Here is a 22,288-nt window from a genome sequence, read left to right on the forward strand (position 1 = left end):
GACCCCGAGACCACCACCCGAGCAGAAGGCAGACGCTTAACTGACTGAGACACCCAGGTGCCCCACAAAAGGCAATTTAAAACGCTTCTTCCACACTAACATTTTGGGATACCACCTTTAGGCCAGTTTTTGTCAATAAATCAACTCATGGCAATTATTGGGTCTAAATTTAAAGTTTCCCCTTTTATGTTCGGCTGTGGTTGAAATTCCTGTTTTCTCTGAATTTGCACCTCTGGTGGGACACGATTCTCTTGTCTCTACTTTGCCCTTTGCATGCCAAACAATCCATTCCTTTAACTCTCCAATCTTTTCCTAGCTCCCTCTGCAGCCCGCTGTAGGACTCCTCTCTGGGACTGCTGTGAGCTTCCCGATTAGGTTCTCTTGGATAGTTTGGAAATCTACCCACACCAGTGGCCCTCACCCTCCAGAATAAAAACAAAGCAACTCACACACGTTCTCCCAGACTGACAGGAGGAGTGGCTCACCGTTCCCGGTTGGCATGTGTCATTTACTTCATATGTATTAGTACACGTAGTCATCTGTGGCTTTCTTTGGCCATCTTGTTGAGCAAACTAAATTCTAAGATAGTCAAAAGTTTAGTAACGTAGCCAAAAAACTCTTAGCCACTGAATATGGCAATGAAATGAAAACATGCCTTTCGAGAAGAAACCGGCTGTGACACTGACCAGAAAAGAAATCTCTAGAGTCCTTGGCAACGTCGGTCGGCAATTGAATGTTGCTCACTGAGACGTATGGGTTTCCTCTAGCTGATGATAATCACAGGAGCTGGTTCTACTGGATGTAAAAATAAAAAAGGGAGCTTGAAGGAAAAGTTTCTTTACAAGGTGAAAGTAAAAGAAGCTAGGCTGATAACAATTTCCATAGATTTTAGATAAGAAAAATTATAGATACCAGTTTCAGTTATTAAAAAGCATGCACTTAAGCCTTTTGATCCCTTAATTAAAGTTCTTGTTCAGAAAATGTGTTCAAATACAACCTTTAGCAGCTCAGTTTCTAAAATAGTATCAAAAGCAGGAGAGGGAACAAATCTGTATGTATCTGTACTACAGGAGAAATCTTATTGCCAATTACCAAAGGGAAGGGTCGGAGTCCCAGCGTGCCTGTTAAAGTTCATACTGGAGAGGTACCGGGGAGGAGGGGGGCATGAAATGTCATTAGGGAGAATGAAAGCCTAGGCATGATTTAAAATAAATAAATTAACAAATAAAGCATTTCAGAGCAGCCTAGCAAAACCTGGAGCTGGAGACGCTCCTTTTTTTTGTTTGTTTGTTTGTGAAGTTTGCATTTGTTCCGTTCCCTTTATCAGGGCCGTCCCAGCCCCTTGCACCTCATCTCCTGTTGTCTCCATCTTTGTCCTAAAATCAAGACACCCAAGTTACGGTGTGCATTCCAGGTATCTTGATCACTAAATGTCAGTTCAGCGAGGGGAAACATCCAGTTAAAACAAAAGTAGATTTCTCACAATTATTGTGGCTGGCACAGATCCAAGTTCAGATTTTTCACCCTTACTTGACATCCCTCTCAACCCTCACTCCCGGGGGGCCGGAGGCGGGGAGGAATAGAAAGGAATGGAGCACATAATTTCTTTTCTTTCAGGTCCTCTAAGTAAACCCTTGGTTCTGGTTGGACGGTGTGTCAGCATCATGATGTCTGAATTCTCATTGTATCAGGGTAGCCAGATCTTATGGGGTTTATTTCTTTTTATTTTTTTAAGATTTTATTTATTTATTTGAGAGAGAGTAAGAGCAGGGAGGAGAGGGAGAAGCAGGCTCCCTGAGAGCAGAGAGCCTGACACGGGGCTCGATCCCAGGACCCTGGGATCATGACCTGAGCCGAAGGCAGATGCTTAATGACTGAGCCACCCAGGCGCCCCAATCTGAAGGTTTTTAAAACTCCAGTGGCACTGATGGGTAGTTCCATCTAGTAATGGCCACTTTCAGTGGTGCGTATGCATAGACTCTCAAATTAAGTTCTAATGTAGCAGTTTGAACTTGTGCTCAGCACAGCAACTTGCCTGCTTTTTAGGATGACCATCCATGGTTCATCGCGTTTTAACACTACCTGCATATTCACCAGTTGCATGACTGAAGACTAATGCTATGTCCAAATTAAATCGCTTATCTTGAACTTCACAGCCAAAAGTGAAATCCTAGGTGTCTGAATTTGTTTCTCCAAGAATTTCTATTAACCAAGTTCATAGTTCTCAACAGGTAGTCATATAGACTTGGAAAACGACAAAAGACATGAACGGAGAGCCAAAGATGAGGACAGAGGTCAAATATACAAATACACCCATGCAAAGAGATAGAAATAAGATATTTGAGGGCATTTTCACAAGAAGTTGGCTCTTTAGAGAAGAAATTAAAATTAGACTCCTTTACTTGAATTTTCAGACATAACGCGCTTCGTAGAGTATTTGGAAAACTGAAATCCCCTCTCATTTTTATGCTAAAATTGGACTTGTATTTCTCTAAAACAAGTATTAGACCCAGAGAAGCACAAAGAGCTCAAGAAAGCAGCAAAACATATGTCCCCCAAATCACATATTTAAAGGTAAGATTATCTTTTGCTGATAAATCATTAAAAGTACTACTCAAAATAAATTATGGAATATGCATGCAAAGTAGAGTTATTTTTATATTTGGTGTAAGAAGCTTAAAAAGAATGCAGTATTGCCACAGAGCAAAACAAATGAGAGACTGCGGAGTCACTTAGCTTCTGTCAAGTCTTTCCTTAATACTCCATGAGAAGAGAACATACAAGCTGCATTTTTAAAAAATTAGCCTGTCGTGGAAGCTTCTGGTGTTTGGAAATGAATGGTCGATCTTGGTTAAAGCCTAGAGGAGATGCAGACCCTTTGATTCAAAATGCAATAGGATATCTGAGAGCTCTCCAGCCACAGAGAGAACCGCCACAGAGCAAGGCTTGTGTAGACCGGGGTTGGGCAAGAAGTCCATCTGGCAGGGAACTAAGGTAGGAGTCAGAACAAACAAGATTGCAGCAAATTTCAGGCTACAGACAGCCATCAAATACACAAGAAGTCCAAACAAGTTGTTTGTACAGCCTCGCTTCCCCCACTGGAAGAGAAGTTCACGTGCACAGGGATTTTTCAGTTTTGTTCACGATCGCACCCCCAGCTTTTGGAACAGTTCCTGGCTCAAATATTTGATGACTGAGTGAACATCAACTCAGTTACAGAAGATAGATTTGTCAAAAGAAATTAAATTGCACAAATATCTAGTGAGCAGCTAAGCAGTGCAATGGTAAGTGTCCACGAGTAGTAACGGACATACAGCACCGTAATATGACATGGAAATGCACAGTGCTGGGTGGGAGGAGGACAGGCCGGTGATGGCATCTAGGAGTGTCTTTAGGAAGAACAGCATTGGTAGGAAAGGCTGAAGCCTGGGCCAGGCGGGCTTGGTGCTCAGTTCCCCGAGATACCTGCACAGAAACCACGTCACCTACTGTGTCCACCATCATATACCTAGTGCTAGCTCAGTGTTCTTCAAGTAGATGCTCAGTCAATGTCTGTGAATTGATGAGCAGGCAATAGGGACCCAGGGAGGGCATGCGATCTAGCTGCAGGTCAGCATGTTGGCCAGGCCCAGCCAGGGAATCGATTCAGTGTTCCATCCACCTCCTTCACTGAATGACCCATAGCCAGCCCGGATCTCAGAGGGTCAGAGTGAAGTCTGAGAACTCCAGTCCCAGAATTAAATATGAAAAGGTGAAACCCCAGGGCTCCACTTAAGACTTCCTGAATCAAAATCCTGGGTGGGGGACCCAGAAACTAGCATTTTAACCAAGTATCCAGGTAAGTCTCCCGCATATCAAAGTTTGGATTCTACCAAAGTAGGATTTTGTAGACAAGTAAACAGATCTAATAAGAATTCTCTCTCAAGTACCCACATTAGTTACTGAAATCCCAAGGGCAAGGAAAACTAATATTTGGGGTGGTTAGTGTGGACCAGATACTATTCAAGATGCTGTCACATAGAATAATTTAATATTCAAAAGTCCAAGGTGGTAGTGTTATTACATCTATTTTTAAAGAAACCAGCTCAAGGACAATAAATAACTTGCCTAACGTTGCACAAGTACCTGTGGGAATCCAGACCAGGTTTAATTCCTGAGATCACATGCTCCCTGAGGTCTCGCTGCATCTTTTGGAAATGCAGAATCGAGGGAACCGGGACATTCTGTAGGGCTAGTCTTCAAGAAATGGACATAGAATCAGTTACGATAGGATGAATCTGTCAAGATGAATTTCTGGACATCAAGATTTGAGGTTTTAATTTATACAAGCATTAGGCATGTCTAAATCATCTATGACTTTAATAATCCTAATAAAAAGGTGAGCACTGGGTAAAGTGGTTTTTCTGGGGCGGAAGCCGAATACTGAGGTACAAAGGGCAGACAAGTACCTGAAGAGGAAAGGCAGGGGTGAGGAGGGACGGACAGCAGGGGAGATGCATACTGTCCCATCTTACAGACTGCTGGGCTCCAGCCAATAGTGGCCAGGTCTCATTTCAAAGAAAAGCCAAAAGTCCAGCTTTGCGTGTAAATATCCTGATTTTTAAATATAGATAACTAACTGAAACGTTTAAAACACACCTCAAAAGTCAAACAAACAGGTCTGGAAAACAAAATCTCTGGTCTAGAGTATACAAATCCCAGGAAGTTAAGCTACATAGAGTAACTGGGATATTGTTTAGTGTGAAATGGTTTAGATCAGAGACATGTCCGTGCCTTCTGCTTATGAGAAGCTATATCCTAGTTATCACTACTGCTGGTTTAATTCGATAAAACCTGCATTGCTTCATCTTTTGATTTTATACGGGCATATCAGATGTGGCCGGAAGGCCAAATTTTTCTAAATTGAACTGGACCTATTAACTTACCATTCTAGGGATGACAACCTTATCATTCCGGTTTGGGAGTGACCATCAATTGGCATTGGCCAATTTTAAATTTGTGATCCCTTGGTTTTCAGCTCATTTTAAAGGCAAATGGAGTAAACTCTGGGGGAAGAACCCTCAGTTTTAGTAAGCCCCCCATACTGCATCTGCTTTACAGTAACTGCATTTGTTGATTTCCTAAGTGGAACTTCTCGGGTACCCAAGCATTGAAGCCGTCCTTTCAGAGCAGAAATTCTCTCCCACACACAGAGACCCAACAATGAGTGATTTACCACATAGGATATGCATTCTAAAACATCAAGCTTACAACAAATGAGTTTTCGTCCCTATTATTATTTGATAATTTTATAATGTTAACTTACGAATGACTATGAACAAGCCAGTGAGTTTTTGTTGTTTCTAACATAGCCACAGTCTTAATAATACTCCACCCTTTCGGTGTTGGCATTGCCTTAGGGGATATTTTCTTACCTATTTTGTGGCAGGGTTAAAAAGATACCTCTCCCTCGGTGCCCTTATGTTTGCAACGTGTATGCATTTATTTCACGTGATCAAGTGAGGCGATGTCCACCGACCCAGGCAGAAACCATCATTAAATCAAGTTCATACAATGTCACAACGTCACCCGTCTAAAGATGTTAAACGCAGCATAGACGCACGAGCGGTGTGAGCGGACGAAAAAGGCCCCGAGCCAACAAAAAAAGCCTCCGGGAAGTGAAGTCGGCAGGTTCTAATTTCACTTATTTTCATGGCTATGGTTTGTGTGTGTGTGTGTGATTGTAGTTTTCCACTATAAAAGCAAAGCGCATCAGAGGAGTCTGGTGGATTTCTGAGCAGAAAAGCCTCCTCTCTCCCGGAAGTGTGACGGAGCCCAGTTCCCGGAGCCGCGCGGCCGCGGGCCTCGGGCCACGGGGAAGCGCCCCCGCCCGCCCCCCGCCCGCCGTCGCCGCCCCTGCCGCGGCCGCCACGGCCACGGCCACCGCACGGGCTGCACCGGGCTGGGCGGGGCCGGCGGGCCGCTGCGGGCTGGGCTGTTTGGCTGTTCCAGGAGAGCTCCGCCGTGCTCACCCAGCCCGCGGGCCGGCTGCGGGCCTTGAGAAAAACTAGAGAACTTGCTCGGCACGCCCGGATTTTCCAAAGCGCCTCCGCTCCCAGGAGCAGTGCTCGCAGTCGGCTCCCGGTCCTCCAGCCACCGAGCCGGCTCTGCGCCCTCGCCCGGCTCCCGCTCCCCCCTCCCTCCATCTCCGCCCCGCCCCCTCTTCTTACTTACTCAGCCCTTCTCCCTCCACCCCCCGCCCCGCCCTCCTCCCGCCACTTCTGCCCCTCCCTCCCCCTAGCTCCCCTCCGCGTCTCCCCCCTTTCTCTCACTTCTCGCTCTCGCCTCCTCCTACCTCCCCTTCCTCCACCCCCGCCCCTCCCCCACCTCTTACCTCCTCCTTCCTTCACTTCTTCCCTGTCCCACTTCCTCCCCCACCTGTTTCCTTCCCACGTCCTCTTCCCCCCTTTCTCCCCCCTCCGCCCCTCACCCTCTTCTTCCTCACCCCTTCTTCCTGTCTCCCTCCCTCTCTTCCTCACCCCATACCTCCTTTCCCTCACTTCTTCCCTCCCCTACCTCCAACCCCCTCCGCCCTTCTCCCTCTTCCCTCACTTCTTCCCTCTCCCACTTCCCCCCCGCCTCTCCTGCCTCCCATTCCTCCTACCCCCACCTCCTCCTTCCTCCATCTTTGCCACTCCCCCACCTCGTCCTCTCGCCCTCCCACTTTCCTTCTCCCACTTCGCCCACCTACATCTCTCAACTTCCTTCTTCCTTTACTTTTTCCTTCTCCCACCTCCTCCAACCCTTCCTTCCTCCACCTGTCCCTCCCCTTCTTCTTACTCATCCCTTCTTCCTACCTCCCTGTCCTCTTCTTCCAAACCTCCATGTCTTCCCACTCCTTCCCTCACTTCTCCCCCTCCCATCTTCTCCTACCATCATCCACCCTTCCGCCTCTCCCCTACCTCCTCTCACCTCCCGCCTCATTTCCCACCTCCTCCCACCCCTTCTCCTCCCCTCTTCCCAGGCCCCCAGGGCAGCGGGCGCCTCCCTCATTTGGGGCAAACACAGATTTGGGCTGAATGTGGTCTCGAGGCCGTCCGTCAAGAACTCAGATGAGAAAGTTTCCTGGCACCTCCACCGCAGGAGTGTCCTGGAGCCCCGGGCGGCGTTTCGGCTCCCCTTGGCGTCTGCGCCCAGAAAGCGCCGAGCTTATATCGGGGTGGGTGGTCCCAGTCCCAGGGGCGGCGCCCTCCGCTTTTCTTCTCGGTTTAAGATGATTCTGCTCTTGAAGTTTAGCACAGATAAAAACGCAGCGGTACTTTTTGTTAGAGAGGGAAATGAGGGCTCAAAGGGAGACTGAGAGGGAGAGAGGCCAGGGGAGGCAAGAAAACAGGGGAGTAAGGTGGTGCTGGTGATCTGCTAGATGGGCTCCTTTGGAGTGGAGGTTCCTATTTGGACGCCAGCACGGGGTGGGTGGGGGCGTAGGTAGATGTAAAGGTAAGGTGGCCGGGACAGCAGAATCCCACGGAGAGACAGTGTATTTCCATTGCCAGCAACGATGGCCACACAGTCTTGTTTCCCACACCCTCCCGTCCCCATCAAGTTCAGTAGATGCCGTGGGTCTCTTTTATTCCTAGTTTGCACACTAGGACACTGAGGCCCGGGTAGGCTAAGTGATTTGGCCATGACCACACAGCTCTTAGTGGCAGACCCAAGACTCAAACCTACATCTGTCTGACTCCAAAACCAAAACCTGACTTAGTATTTGCTGGTCTAAGACAGCTTCAGGTTCAGCTTGAACACAGATTGGTTTGGAGGGCAGTCAGGTAGAATTGCAGGTAGGTGCGAGCTTACAGTTCTTCCAGACTGTGTTTCACAAGGGACATAATCAGGGCATCTTTACCCCCCAGAATGTTCCTGAGGCCTATCATTAGCAGGAATCTCTGAATTCCTAGACCCTCTCCAAAGTGGATACTTAGGGAGCTATTGTCTCTAGTTAACCCAAATCTCCTTTTGGCTCATTAGGGAAATTCCTTGGGCCCTAGGCTGGTATCCCACTGCAAAATTACTGGACTATCCAATAGGATTTTTAACTATCCCCTAAATTCCCAATCTCCTACAAAGGAAATAAACAGTAGGATGGGGAGAGGAACAAAGCATGTTAAACTTGAGGGTTTTTTGGGTTTTTTTTTAAGATTTTATTTATTTATTCGACAGAGGGAGACACGGCGAGAGAGGGAACACAAGCAGGGGGAGTGGGAGAGGGAGAAGCAGGCTTCCCGTGGAGCAGGGAGCCGGATGCGGGGCTTGATCCCAGGACACTGGGATCATGGCCTGAGCCAAAGGCAGACACTTAAGGACTGAGCCACCCAGGTACCCCAGACTTGAGGGTTTAGTGGGGCCCTTGCAACACATCCAGAAATTTCAGCTGGACTATGAAAAACACCTTGGGAAAAACTGGGATTCTCTGTTCCTGTGGTATGCAACGGGGTGACTTACTCTGGAGACTAAGGTGAAGCTTGCTTGGTGGTAAGGGTGATGGGATATTTGTGGTTCAGCATGTATGTGTGTTCCCTTCCTGTTTATCCCCCCAAATATAAAACACACCTGTTTCTGTTAGGCTCCTCTGATGTTTTTTTTGTTTGTTTTTCAGAAGGTTTCAAGATACCACGAAGGATGTTTTTTGCTTCCGTTGTATTTTCATTACTAGTTGATAGCTATACGCTCATACGTCACCAGAACACACCCTAATCCTCACCCAAAAATGAGATAGTTTTGACAAGCCCAGCCCTCTAAGAAAGTCAGTGGGACGACTGTTTCTTAAATATAATGTTCTACACATGTGCTAAAGGAGTGCGGAGGGAATTGGTGTTTAAAAGGCTGTGTCGTGGAATAATACCTCAGGGTGCCATCTGATGGTCCATTTATTTCTAAACCTCGTACAGCCACCCATATTGATAAATAAATCCCCCATAGGAGCGCTGGGAAGTTATCCTCCTGGTTATCCTTTCTCCATTTTTATAGGTTAAGAACCGAAGCCACCAAAAGGAGGCCTACTACAGACGACCTGACCCCCAAGCCTTGTTTTTGGTGGTGCGCGTGAGGCCGTAGGCCTGCGGCTCCTTAGGCCGACAACAGAGTGAAGAGGGAAAATGGTGCCACTGTCCACTTCTACGAGGAGTCACGAATCCCTGCTACAGAAGGGGCCCCTGGTCCCAGGCAGCTCTGCCACAGGATCGGGCCATTTTCTCCAGGGTGGCCAACTATCCCTAATCTTTTTATCACCACAGACTACGTGGTGGAAGGTGAAGCGGAGGCTGCCTCCGAGGACCTCCTCCTCCTACAGGGGCCTCATTTCCTGCTGTTCTAGTATTGAGGACGGAGCCCTGGAACGTCGTCGGAGAACCTCCGCCTTCCCGCAGGGCACCCTGAGGAGGGGCAGAGAATCAGGCAAGTCAAAACGAAGCAAAGCCTAGGGCAGCGCCCCGAAGCTGACAGGCCACCTCCCTGGGCAAAGGCAGTTGACTGAGACTCGGTTGTTCAGCTGGCCCTTGGTGGGCCGCCCTGCAGACTCTCCCGGCCCGGCCCGGCAGCCGTCGGGATGCCCTGGGCCCCAGACCTCTCCTGGCAGTTGTGCCCCTGCTGGATACCATTCCTGGGATCATTCCTAGGGAATCCAGAGGCAAGTCCAGGCGACTGTGTGGGGAGAAACAATGGGCAAGTGTTTGCCATTTGACTGAGAGCATCTACAAACAATGCTTGGATCCCAGGTCTGGCTCTGGGGCCAGGGAGCTTCAGGCCCTCCCAGCGGCAGAACAGTGAGGGAGGTACCCTGGGCTTTCAGCACCTCCTAAATCATCCCAGAGACAGAGAGCCACTGACTTCCACACGCACACGCTGCTGCCGGCTCTGTCACAAGAAGATGAACTACAAGCAATAAAATCAAGATGAAGTTCTGTGTAAATCTTTCCAGCTCACAAAGATTGTAGAAAGTTGAAGATGCAAGGCATGTTAAAGACCATCTAGCTCTATCTCCGCATCCCGCAGCCGCAAAACCTGAGGCCCAGGGACGCGTGTGGACCAACCCGCCATCACAGAGTCGCTGGCTTTCCACGGCTGTCGCGTTGCATCCTTGCCGTCCTGCTAGTCGCACGGTATCAAATGACTTTCGAAAAACGGTTCAGGAGAAATCAGTGCTCCGGGATCTTCACCTCCCTCCCCGTTGATTGCTTCCAGCTGCTAAAAACTGGCACGGTTAAAAGTGGGTCGTGCTGCCAGTCGCGGAGGGTCAGCACTCTGGGGCGTGCTGATTTGGAGGCGCGGGGAACAGGCAGGTGACTGGAAGCGTAATTGCCAGTCTTCTCCCTGGTACCTGGGGATTTCTGCCATTCAAGTCCCTGGGTGTGTGCCCTCAGCAAATACTAACCCACAGAGTCAATTGCCAACTCCAGTTATGTGTACATTTACCCTCTGGGGATGGAAAGCTGGAGGAAATGCGATTTCCTAATCTACGTGGCCTCGGATGGAAAGATGTTTTTGCCTGATGAGAGCCCTCAGAGAGTAAATGCGTATTGAGGGCCTACAGTGCTCTCCAGGATCCTTTATGGGAACTGGCTGTAGAGAAAAAAAAAACACAACATCACAGATGGTTCTGGTTCTCTCTTTGCCTTAGTCAAGACCCTGGTTGAGACAAGGTTAAGACCTTGGTTGCCAGTGATCAGCTCGAGCGGGGTTAGGCAGTAAGGGAAATGTGTGGATGCAGCAGTATCTCCTGAAGTTCAAGGACAGATGGCTACTAGGAACCCAGGCCGGACTCCTTCTCCAGCTTTCGTCTCTGCTTCCGCAGTCCGCTTTCCTTTCCTCTCTGTGGGCAGCCAGCCGGGCTGAAGATGATTCCTCCATGGAAGAGATAAGCCACAGGTGACTGGTTGGCCCAGGAGAGAAGTGTGATTGGCCCAGCCCGGGTCAGGTGCACAACCTGATCCAATCAAGGTGGCCACAGGTAGGGTGCCCTACCTCCTGGATGGCTGAGGGGCAAGCCCTTCCAGACAGAAGAATGAAGTGCGGTGGGCAGACATTTTTAAAGTGTGACGATCCGAGGCTTCAGTCAGATTAGTTATTGATATAGAAAAAGTGGTATGGTGCAGGTGGGAGTTTCAAGGTATAATTCAGACACTGGAGCCTAATTTCTTGAGTGATAAATTGTCTATCATAGAGCTGTATCTTTTTAGATAGCAGTTTTCCTGGCAACTCAACTCCTATCCTCTGGGCTCTATTAAGAAAGCCCAGCAAACAAACATCTTAATCTTTTATGTGACTACCATATATATCTTCATCCCGTTGACATGTGCCAGCTAGCTAGATAAGAACATGAGATAAAAGTGCAATTTTAGGGATGCCTGGGTGGCTCAGTTGGTTAAGTGTCTGCCTTTGGCTCAGGTCATGATCCTGGGATCCTGGGATTGAGCCCCATGTCAGGCTTCCCGCTCAGCGGGGTGTCTGCTTCTCCCTCCCTCTCCCCCTCCCCACCTTCGTGCTCTCTCACTCAAATAAATAATTTTTTTAAAAAGTGCAATTTTAAACTTGTGCGTGTTGAGAGATATATATGCACACATACATATGTGTTTAGAAACCCAACCTATTTCCAAAAAGGATTAGAAGAAGCTTCTAATAAAAACACAGAAGAAGGGGCGCCTGGGTGGCTCAGTCAGTTAAGCATCTGCCTTCGGCTCAGGTCATGGTCCCAGGGTCCTGGGATCGAACCCCACATCGGGCTCCCTGCTCAATGGGAAGCCTGCTTCTCCCTCTCCCACTCCCCCTGCTTGTGTTTCCTCTCTTGCTGTCTCTCTCTCTGTGTCAAATAAAATAAATAAAATCTTAAAAAAAAAAAAAAAAACAAACAGAAGAAATATGACCAAAAGCCATTAACACTAAAAAAGAAGTAAAAGGCATGTAGCAAACAGCTTGCAGTTGAACAGAGTGACAGAAGATGGAGAGGCTATAATTCCTGGCCTGAACTGATTAGTAAACCTGGTTCTGAACTTTCTAATATTCAAGGCAAAGAAGAGAATGTTATGAATTAAATCGCTGTTATTATTTAAACATGTAAATCTCTAGAATAGTTCTCAAAATATAGTCCAGGGCCATTGTGGTCCTCAAAACCGTTTCTGGGGGTCCACAGATCAAAACTATTTTCATAATGCTGAGGCATTGCTTGCCTTTTTCACTCCCATTCTGTCATGAGTGCCCTGTGGAGTTTTCTAGAAGCTACATGTCATGTAATATTACCACAGACAGAATATAGAAGCAGATAGACAAACCCAACTGTCTTCTACTAAGCCAGACATTCAAGAGATTAGCAAATATTTAAAACAATGTCACTCTTCTCACTAATTTATTTTTGTTTTAGAAATTTATTTTCACAAAACATTAATTATGTTAGTGTATTATGGGTTTATTGCTATTATTTTAAATGAATTAGAAAATATTTAATTTTTGTTTTAATGTCTAATATGTTAAGCATTGTGGATATATTCTAGATAAGTAAAAAACTCAGATTCTCAACAATTTTTTTAAGAGTGTAAAGGGATTCTGAGACCAAATGTTTGAGAACTGCTCATCAAGAATATTACTATTATTTATGCATCTGAGATGATGATTTTTTGCCCCAAAAGTTTCTTTCTAGAAGGCAGTGATCATGGCTACATTTGATCCCAGGCAAAACTAAAATCACTTTATGAACAGATGAGGTATCATTTTTTACACATACATTCATTTCTCATTTTATCTGTTCAAAAAATATTTACTGAGCTCCTGGCATACATGCTTCAGGTATAGCACCTTCTTCTGGGAAGATAGTAAGACAAACATGGATCCCTGTCCTCATGGAGATCTGGGATCTAGTTTGCGAAGGAGAAACAATGATGACTCGAAAATTCAGGATCAATGTAAAACCAGATGGAAACTGCTTTTGTTAATATTCACATAAACTACCAATTTAAAAAAAATACTATTTATTTTCCGGAGTCTGAAGACTTGAGGTTGAAGAGTTTCCTGGCAGGAGGACGTCATTTGACAGGTATTAGATTTACTGGTGATTCAAGTTACAGCGGCCCTAGTCTGTTATTATGGTGTTTAAAAGTATGATATGTTTTGAGAAAATTCAGTGTAGGTAAACAGAAATCTACATTAGAAAGCATCATACTTGCATTACAGAAAGGTTTTTCATTTTGGAAATACTATACTGGACTTACAGAGGGAGTGATCAATAACCTTATTGATTGAATGAACAGTTCATTGTATACTTAAAATTTGATTCACATTATCACAATTGATTCACAACTTTTCAGTTACATGTATAATACATTTAGGAAGATGAAATTGTATTGTACAGTTACAGTAAAAAAGGAGAAAGCAAGCTTCTAGTTGTGGCCAGCGACTGATGTTAGTTGAGCCTTAGACCAGGAGGAAAAGTCCAGAATTGGTAAAAGAGAGGTGCCAAAGAAAACATGAACTGTGAGGTGTAAGTAGAGTTTCATTTCTTTGTTTGACAGCATGGTTGGGCTGGAGGGTCAAGGCAATGCATGTAAATTTCAGCCTGGCATTAGACAAAAATCTTTTATAGTGTCCTTGTCGATTCATGGAGAGTTGGAGGGTAGGTGTAGGGCAAATTCGATTGATTTGTAGCTGGTTGAACAATCACTTCCCAAAAGTCTTGAAATGGATCCATTTCAGTTTTGATGGAGGTCACTAGTGACTTGCCCCAGGAATCTACCTTCTGCCTCACTCAGTACAATATTGTTGTAAGTGATATCCTGAAGAAATCTGATGGTGACAAATATGGGAGAATAGCTTATACTTTAAGATGCTAGAGCCGGGGTCCAAAAATATTTTCAAAGATTGGAACAATGTGTCAAGTCTAATAAGATAGAATTTAAGGGGCGCCTGGGTGGCTCGGCCATTAAGCGTCTGCCTTCAGCTCAGGTCATGATCCAGGGTCCTGGGATCGAGCCCCGCATCAGGCTCCCTGCTCTGTGGGAAGCCTGCTTCTCCCTCTCCCACTCCCCCTGTTTGTGTTCCCTCTCTCTCTCTGTCAAATAAATAAATAAAATCTTAAAAAAAAAAAAAAGATAGAATTTAATAGGGAATTATCCCACAGTTATGCATCTAAAAATCATCCGAACAAGGCCAGGATGTTTGGAACCTGGCATGTTTAAATGAAACCAGGATAAGGCAAATGCAAAAATGTACCTCTAAAGATTTTGTTATGAGTAGGCCACCACTTGGCATCTAGGCTATTTCCTGAAGCTCCATGATAACAGTAGATGTTAGTCCAGGGAAAAGGAAGATGAGGGTGGAGAAGAAATTTGGGTGGGGAGTGTGGTTTAAGAGTACAATATGCAAAAGAAAAAAAATAAATGACTTCTTAAAATGCTACATGAGAGGCCTTGGATTTTACTAATAGAAATATTATGTCCAGAATAAAGGAGAGGATGGTCCGACTCTACTCTGCAAGTTAGGCCTCTCCTGGAATATTGGAGGCAATTCTGGGTGACTATCTTTTATGGAGCCTTTGACCAGCTAGAATATGTAGAGAAGACAGCAACTAATATGGAAAGGCTCTTGAAATGATGTCATGTCCCTGCTCTCAACACTGCAAAGTGTGGCCCTAGACCTCTGAGGCCACATGACCCCTGGCTACCTCTTAACCCTCTCTTCTGACTTCTCTCCCCTTCTCCATTTCAGCGTGGCCTGCCTCCTTGATATTTCTCAAACATCAAGCATTTATCCTTGCAGGATCTTTGCTCTCCCCGCCCACGTATTCACATGGCTCATCCCCTCAAATGTCTTTGCTCAAGTCACTTCCTCATTGACCTCCCTTACCTCCCAACCTAAAGAAACACTCCCATTTCCCAGTCACTTTACCTTGCTTTTCCTCCAGCATATTTATCAGTACCTAACATTATGTTACCAATTTACTTAATGGTTTATTTTCTGTCTTCATCAATAGAATGTAAGTCCCAGGAGGGCTGGGGTTTTGTTTGCTCCTCTGATCCATCCCTTGCTCCTGATACACCTTAGGTTCTCGATGAGCACATTTTGATGAACTCAAAAGCCATACTGTAAACCCACAGTAGGGCAGGCCTCTGAGAGCTCTGTCAAACACTGAAGGAGCTATTTTGTGGAAGAGACCGCTCCCACCCCCATGGCCAGGCTAGAATGATGAGTGGGCGCTCAAGGCAAGGTGCTTTGGGACTCTCGGGCTCAATATAAAGAAAGATTTCTAAGAACTGGAAAGGGTGGGCCACTAGGAACCTCCCCACCACAGGGCATGTTTCCTCAAGTGTGAGGAAGTCACTTGTCAGAGGCATTGTGTGGGACTTGAATTCAGTGATACCTAAGATTTTTTTTCTATTCCAAATTTTATGAGATCATCACAGGTTAGGCCACCTCTTTCTTGTTGAAACATTTCTGAATTTGGTCTACTGAAATAGTTTTCCTATGTGAACACATTTTCAATGTTTTGAATGTGATAATGGGATTCGATTTGTAGAAACGATGCCCATTTTCTGAAACGTGGTTTGGAATATGTGAGATTTAGAGGAGAAAGATCTCGTGCCAATTGTGTGTCATTCTGTATTCTCTGACAGCATCCCAAGAATGATCAAAATGTACCTAATTTTTCTTATTCACATGCCCAGTGTGCTCACGAGCCTTATAAATAATCACAAATGTTGCTTTCTCAGTATCTTTCTAGATAAGACATGGCGTCTGTCCCAAGGAGAATGATTTTAGCACTCAACAGCTGAGAAAGGAAATGAATTATCCTATTGTGACTACTAGGGCAATTTAGGTAGTCAGGAATTATCCCGGTATGGACAGACAGACAAAGAGTAAACAAGACCTTGGGATGCTTTTTCAATGAGGCAAAAGTTTTCTTTTGGAAAATAGCACTAAATGTTTAACACAGAGCTCAGAGAACACTGAGCATAGAGATCTATGTATTTTTATAAATTAAAACAAACAAAAAAACCATAACAGGGCTTGCAGAGGACTCTGTGTTTCTCACTTGGGGAAAAAGGGACAAAATATCAGTGTGGAGGGACTCCAGGCGCCTTCCAGTTAATATCTCCAGCTCTGACTTACTCCCACAGTCCTGAAGCAGGCCAAGAACAGAGATAGAGCTTGAAAGTGTGTCATGGGAATCTGTGACCGTTTCTCTGGCTGCGTGATGAGATTTCTGCTGTCTGTAAATGTCTGAGGTTGGAACCCCACGGCTAGTGTTCTGTTAACCTAAAAAGAAAAAGTCGTTCCTGAAATTCTAAATTTGCAAAACTTATTTCAAAAAGCAAACAAAAAAAGCCCAAACGTAATTTAAGCACCTTAAAACAACAACTACTGAGCTACGTAAAGGCAGACACAGGGGTGAAAACTTCTTTCTCTCCCAATGTCAGCCAGACTGTAGAACCTAGTTTCGTGAGAAGGCAAGGGTGGGATATGGATGTGTGACGCTGGCTCTTAGCAACTTCCCCGGAAATGAATTTGTCCAGAAATGGGGTTAATGAAGCCAGAGCGGACCCAAGGTGAGAAATTGGGATGCTTCTATTCCTGCGTCCTGGGGATGTTCCTCCCTGGGCGTCAGCACTTGGTGGTGGTTTTCCTATGGGACTCTACGTTGTTCAGCCTGGCTTTTGGGTCCCTCCCAGGGCTGCTGGCTGGGCCTCTCTTTCCTAGAGCCTCTGGTGCCTGACAGAGTAAGTCAGTGGAATCAAGACAGCTAACCAGGGTGGGCCCCAGGGTGGGAGATGCACTACGATTGTTCTTTATGCTTTACTGGCCCACTGCACAGGGGGCTGAGCAGTTCCTGAAGGACAGGGATGCCGCTTGTGACCGTTGTATCCCCAGCACTTAGCCCAGCCCTAGCGCCAAAGTCAGCCCCCAGGAAAGGTTTTTTTGTTACTATTAAATGAAGTGAAAAGGTCCAAAGGAATGCATGTCTGCATTAACCTCCTTCTAACCAGTGGCACAGATTTGCCTATTTTGGTATGACAGCGTGGTTTTCTTCCTCCACATTGTTTTGGATTCTCAAGTAATGGACACCATGTACCTCTTGTCCCCTGGAAACATTTCTTTGATGAGCTGGGTAGTGAGGGCACAGGGTCTGCGTCCTTGCTCACCACTGAATCTCCCCATACGGTGCCCAGCACCCCATCGATGGTCAATGAACATTTGTTAAATAAGTAAAAATATAAACATTTAAAAAATTAAAAAAAAGAAAGTGATGGCTACTGGTCCCACTTGCACCCACCGGGCTTCTGACATTACCCAATAAATGGGCCTCTTTCAAAACAGGACATGTTAGGAAACTGAATTTCCCTAAAGGGAAAAGATGTTAGGACAGCAGCCCCCTTTTTCCGCCGTTTTCTGGGAAGGTGCGCAGAAACATGGGACAAAACTCCCCAGGGTCCTGCTCCCGCACTGACCGAGGGCCTTTCAGAGGTGACCGGGTGCCCCCCTCCCCCGCCCCCCGGCCTCGCTCATCAGACCATAAGCGCCCCAGAAAGGAGAGCGGGCGGGTTCGCAGGCCGGGAAGGCTTGTCGTGTCCGGCCCCCGCCCCGCCGCGCGGCTAGGTAACTGCTCGGGCTCCCGCGCGGCCACCAAGTGTCCCAAGGTGAGGATCTGGCGAAATGTGGCCGAGACAGAGGGCGGCGCGGCCGTGCACCGGCCCCCGCCTCCCGGGGCCTCCATTTGGTGAGTTCACCGCGGGCGGCAGAGCCAGGAGAGAGACACCTGCCGGCGGCACGCGGCGGTGCGGTGCCCGAGAGCCCCTCGGACGCGCACGCCGGGCGCCGGGCCCTGGGCGGCGGGCGGGGAGGGGGCCGCGCCGCGCGGAACCCGGAACCCGGAACCCGGAACCCGGCTCCTCGGCAAGCCCCTTGTTGATTCCGTTGCCGGGGACCCAACACGATCTCTTCTCTGGACCTTCTTCGAAAAGATTTTTGGAACAACGGACCCATGTTCACGTATAGGGGAGCCCAACCAATTGTCTCCCTGCCCTGGCCCCTCTGGGCATCGTCAGCCGGCCAGCCTCCCCACACCTGTTCCCGGGGCTGCTGAGCCAATTCAGTCCAAGAACGGGCCTCTGCAGTCAGCGCGTCCTTGAAAGAGAGGGCAAAGTCTCACTAGGCTGCTGCTGCTTCTTTTTTTTTTAAGTTATTTATTTATTTATTTTTAATGGTAATCTCTAGACCCAACTTGAGGCTTGAACTCACGACCCCGAGATCAAGAGTCACATGCTCTTCCGTCGGAGCCAACCAGACGCTCACTAGGTTTCTTTTAAGTTCACCTACAAAGGTTAGCCAGATTGCTCTCTGGGAAACATTTGTCCTGGCTCTCTCTGAGCTTCAGGCCAGGCCGAGCCCCAACCCAGTGCTTGCCCGTGTGTGTGTGTGTGTGTGTGTGTGGTGTGTGTGTACCCAATGTCAGGCCGACCCCCAACCCATGCTTGCCTGTGTGTGTGTGTGGTTTCTGTGTGTGTATGGGAGGGCATGCAAGGTAAAAACTGGATGTGCTAGAAGTCACAATGAAAGAAGGGAGCAAAGTGCAGTGAGAATAAGTAATAACAACTCAACTCTGCCGAGGCTATGCACGGGCTGGTGGGAAAGGAAGGACTAACCTGGCAAATTCTAATCATCAACTTTGATTACCCACTAAGGACCAGAAGAAAGAACTCCAAGAAGGCTGAAGAAGTAAAAAAGTCTTCTGGGGGCTGCTGGTCTGGAGCGAATCCCTGCAGAATGAGGGAGATGTGAGTCCTTGGAAGGCAAGGGAATGAACAGGACTTTCCATTTCAGGGTGAAAACCAGTGGCTTAAGGTGAGATGCTGCAGGCTAAGTAGGGTATGTGGATATTCCCACTGCTGGTTCTCCACAGTCCAGGAAGTGCGTGGTACCCCTGGAATTCATCTGTGGAAGCAACTGGTCTCAGAGCAGTTTCAGCCTCCCCTGGGAACCTCTTAGCAATGCAAATTTAGGGCCCCTCCCTAGACCTACTGAATCAGAGTCTCTGGGGGTGGGCCCTAGTGATCAGTCTTTAACGAGCCCTGTGGGTGATTCTGATGTTCTCTAAAGTTTGGGAACCCCTGGATTGGGAAATAGAGAAGAAAGGAGCCAACTGGGTGGCATCCCAGGTGCTGGGGCTGTGAGCTCCCTGTGTATAAATAAGGGGGGATAAATGTGTACCGTTGACAGGTACAGGATGTGGGACAGGGGATTCAGTTTGTGAGGGGGAGAGCACTAAGTAAAGGTCATTTTGGTCCTGTTGAGTTTGGTGTGAAAGCAGGGTACCCACATCCAAACTCCTCGCAGCATCTGCAAGTTAGGGCCCGCCGTGGCGAGGAGAGCAGGGATGGGGTCCCCTATGTGCAGTAGAAATGAAAGAGGGGGTCAGCTCACTGTGATCCGACAGACAGGGGAGGACAGAGAGTCCAAAAGCTTACAGGGAAGAGCTGGTCAGAGAGGAAGGAGAAAAAACAACCACCATCAGTGTGGTGCCACTGAGGCAAAGAAAGGAAAGAGATTCAAGAAGGAACTGGTCGAGGGAGAAGCCGACCAATGCAGTTGGCCTCGGGCAGTGTTTTCTCACCCATTAGAGGGCTGGGAAGCAATATGGCTGTAAAACCAGCATTTAAAATAATAACAGAAAATGTCAGAGTGTATCTCACATATAGCAAGGATACAGTTTCATGAAACTTCTGTGTAAGATGTATTTTGGTGTCAACAATACATCAGTTTAAAAAAGATATATTTTTTGGGGGGGGCTACATCATTTCGTGTGGCATTCTTGCTAAAAACGTCTAACTTCAGTGCAATCTTGAAAAAATATCAGACAAACTCCGGTGGAGGGACATTTGACAATATAACTGATCGATACTCTTTAAAAGTGTCAAGGTCCTGAAAGTCAAGAAAAGACTGATGAACTCTCATAGATTCGGGAGACTAAGGAGAAATGGCGAAATGCCATGTGAGACACCGAATGGGGGTCCTGGGACAGAAAAGGGACATTAGTGGAAAACTGGGGTCTTTGGTTACTAGTAGAGAGCACTAGTGTTAGTTTCCTGGCTTTGACCATTGCACTAGGGGAAGCTGGATGAGGATGGCTTCTTCTATTCCAGCTGCAATAACAAAATGCCGCAGACCGGGTGGCTTATAAACAGAAGTTTATTTCTCACAGTTCTGTTGGTTGGAAGTCCAAGATCATGGTGCTGGCAGATTCTGTGTCTGGTGAGGGCTCCCTTCCTTCGTCATAGATGGTGTCTTCTTGCTGGGTCCTCACAGGGTGGACTGGTCTAGGAAGCTATCTGCAGCCTCCTTTGTTTTGTTTTGTTTTTTTTTTTTTAAGGTTTTATTTATTTATTTGAGACAGAGAGAATGAGAGACAGAGAGCATGAGAGGGAGGAGGGTCAGAGGGAGAAGCAGACTCCCTGCCGAGCAGGGAGCCCGATGCAGGACTCGATCCAGGGACTCCAGGATCATGACCTGAGCCGAAGGCAGTCGCTTAACCAACTGAGCCACTCAGGCGCCCATGCAGCCTCCTTTGTAAGAGCACGAATTCCATTCATGAAGGCTCCCTTCTCAGGACCTACTCACCTCCCAAGGCCGCACCCCCTAATACCATCACTTTGCGCATGAGGCTTCCAACATAGGAATTCTGGGGAGACCCAGGCCTCCAGACCATAGCAAAGGATATATGGAAATCCTCTGCAGGATTTCTGCAGCTTTTCTGAAAATCCACAATTAGTTCAGAACACAGTCTAAAAACACAACGTATTTGTGTATATGTGAACTGGGCGGGGGAGGGGCCATGACATAAACTTTGGGGAGGCTTGGTGAAAAAAGTTTGAGAGCGACACTGTCTGGGGTGTGGAGGGCACATGCACCAGGCAGTGAGGGGGGCCTCCTGCAGCTGAGGTCCTGGGAGGCCTCGTGCGCGTCGTCGGGGAGGGTGAGAAGCTGCAGGTCCTGGTCAAAGGCAGGGACTGGGGTTATCACAGTGCATGCAGAAGGGTAGATGCGGGCCTCAGTTCTGTTTGACGAATACTGTGGATTCCAGAAGAAGAGGCATCCTGACCCCAGGAAGTCTGAGGGGTGGGTAGGCAATGTGGACATTGAAGCTGTCGCAGCGATATCCTGTTACCACCTACCACAGCCACGTGCCACAGACAGATCCCCTGCTACCCAGGGGAGGGTAGCATTTGATAGTCTAGGGTTGTGTTATTTCTTGGATTTTTGTTGTTCGGGGTCGGGGGAGGATCTAATTTCATAATCTAAGTTTTGTAATCAAAGTTATGATCGAAGACCTATTTTATAATTGAAGCCTCTCTGAAATCCTAAAATCCCTAGGCAGATAACTGTCCCTCCTTCATGAGGCATCTTTCAAGCAACCTGGAGGAATGAGAAAGGTTCTGGTAATTCAGTAGCTTCTAACTTTCTTCTCAAATGTTTTGAGTTAGAGCCATGGTTGCCCACTCAGGGCGATTTTGCACCCCCGCCCCCCACATTTGGCATTGTCTGGAACTGTTTTCAGTGGTCACTACTGGGTGTGTGTGTGTGTGTGTGTGTGTGTGGCATTTGGGGGAGGCCCAGGATGGTGCTAAATAACCTATGGTGCACAAAACAGCCCTTCTACCCACAACAGAAAATTATCCAGCCCAGAATGTCAATAATGCCAAAGTTGAGAAACCCTGAATTAGACGAGATGAAAATCTGAGGTCTGTTTATGGTTAGGAACGTTGCCTGGCTGCTTCTCACAAAAGGAGGGTATTAAGCTTCATTTCTTGGCTTCATTTCAAGTGGATAATTATAACCTGCCTACCTAAAATTTAAACTTTAATTTTCTTTTTTTAAAGATTTTATTTATTTATTTGAGAGAGAGAGTGAGAGAGAGAAAGAGCACAAGAGGGGGGGAGGGTTAGAGGGAGAAGCAGGCTCCCTGCCGAGCAGGGAGCCCGATGCGGGACTCGATCCCGGGACTCCAGGATCACGACCTGAGCCGAAGGCAGTCGCTTAACCAACTGAGCCACCCAGGCGCCCCTAAACTTTAATTTTCAATGGGTATCTTTCTTTAGTTCGTGCTTAAACAGGCTTGGGGTGGCTGTATTCTCGACCACAGGGCAATATTCTGTGCCTGAATCAGTTACAGGTCAGTAGTGGGCGAAACAATTGGTCTTGAAGTGATTCGAAATCTTCGGGCGATAAGCACTAAAACGAGAAACCTAGGGCATTATCGTCATCATTAATTATTAGTACT

At 47.1% G+C, this 22,288-nt stretch overlaps 2 long non-coding RNA genes across 2 annotated transcripts in view; one reads left to right on the forward strand and one right to left on the reverse strand.

Moving 5' to 3' along the window:
- LOC118009190 lies at positions 1-5,886 on the reverse strand. The gene is made up of 3 exons (XR_004678828.1): positions 5,415-5,886; positions 687-795; positions 1-579 (listed from the first exon to the last, which is right to left on the reverse strand). It is a non-coding gene; the product is annotated as an uncharacterized LOC118009190 (long non-coding RNA).
- An 11,747-nt stretch (positions 5,887-17,633) lies between these two features.
- LOC118009540 overlaps positions 17,634-22,288 on the forward strand; it is a 42,744-nt gene continuing 38,089 nt past the window's right edge. Inside the window, exons 1-3 of the long non-coding RNA XR_004678969.1 lie at positions 17,634-17,731; positions 18,229-18,334; positions 18,696-18,855. This is a non-coding gene — a long non-coding RNA (uncharacterized LOC118009540). The remainder of the gene's footprint in view (positions 17,732-18,228; positions 18,335-18,695; positions 18,856-22,288) is intronic.

Source organism: Mirounga leonina, unplaced genomic scaffold, assembly GCF_011800145.1.
Source record: "Mirounga leonina isolate KUSES-001 unplaced genomic scaffold, KU_Mleo_1.0 Mir_127, whole genome shotgun sequence".
Lineage (NCBI taxonomy): Eukaryota > Metazoa > Chordata > Mammalia > Carnivora > Phocidae > Mirounga > Mirounga leonina.